This window comes from Orycteropus afer, unplaced genomic scaffold (genome assembly GCF_000298275.1).
Source record: "Orycteropus afer afer isolate SDZICR_OR568_19922 unplaced genomic scaffold, OryAfe1.0 scaffold00314, whole genome shotgun sequence".
NCBI lineage: Eukaryota > Metazoa > Chordata > Mammalia > Tubulidentata > Orycteropodidae > Orycteropus > Orycteropus afer.
In genome coordinates this window covers 2,078,431-2,079,583 of record NW_006921901.1, presented here as the reverse complement: position 1 = coordinate 2,079,583, position 1,153 = coordinate 2,078,431, and the positions used below count along the sequence as shown (strand labels likewise).

At 39.3% G+C, this 1,153-nt stretch overlaps 1 protein-coding gene across 1 annotated transcript in view; it reads left to right on the top strand.

Moving 5' to 3' along the window:
• Positions 1-1,153, top strand: part of ARMH4 (armadillo like helical domain containing 4) — a 188,731-nt gene that overhangs the window by 113,586 nt on the left and 73,992 nt on the right. The gene's annotated exons all lie outside the window — the stretch shown is intronic.

Sequence of the window (1,153 nt, the reverse complement as noted above, 5' to 3'; positions counted from 1 at the left end):
GAGACAGACTAGGAAGAAGGAAGAGGCCATCCACTTCTCAAAGAATTGGCCAGGGAAAACCTTATGAATAGCAGAGAAACACTGTCTGATACATTACTGCACAACTTTATGAATAGCCCGGAAATGTTATCTAATACAGTGCAGGAGAATGAGCCCCTCAGGTCAGAAGGCTTTCAAAATATGACTAGGAAAGAGCTGCATCATCAAAGTAGGACCAACCTTACTGATATGGATAAAGTAAAGTTTTCAAGACCTCTATTTGCTGATGTGGCACGACTCAAATTGAGGAGAAACAGCTGCAAACATCTGTTAATAATAGGAGCATGGAATATATGAAGTATGAATCTAGGAAAATTGGAAGTTGTAAAAAATGAAATGGAACACATAAAAAAATGATAATCCTAGGCATCACTGAGCTGAAACGGACTGGTTTTGGCTATTTTGAATCAGATAAACATATGATCTACTATGCCAGGAATGACAATTTGAAGAGGAATGGCATGGCATTCATTATCACAAAGGATGTTTCAAGATCTATCCTGAAGTACAATGCTGTCAGTAATAGGATAATATCCATACACCTACAAGGAAGACCAGTTAATGCAACTATTATTCAAATTTATGCACCAACCATCAAAGCCACAGATAAGGAAATTGAAGATTTTTACCAACTTCTACAGTCTGAAATTGACCAAATGTGCAGTCAGGATGTGTTAATTATCACGGGTGACTGGAATGTAAAAGTTGGAAACAAAGAAGAATCATCAGTAGTTAGAAAATTTGGCCTTGGTGACAGAAATAATGCTGGAGATCGCATGATAGAATTTTGCAAGACCAATGGCTTATTCATTGCAAATTCCTCAACAACACAAATGGTGGCTGTGTGCATGGACTTTTCCAGATGGAATATACAGGAATCAGATTTACTACATCTGTGGCAAGAGGCGATGGAAAAGCTCAATACCTTCAGCCAAAACAAGGCCAGGAGCTGATTGTGGAACAGACCATCAATTGCTCATATGCAAGTTCAACCTGAAGTTGAAGACAATTAAAACAAGTTCATGTTGTTGTTGTTGTTGTTATGTGCCGTCGAGTCAGCCCCGACTCATAGCGACCCCTCCTTGGGTTTCCGAGGCAGTATCACTACGGAAGT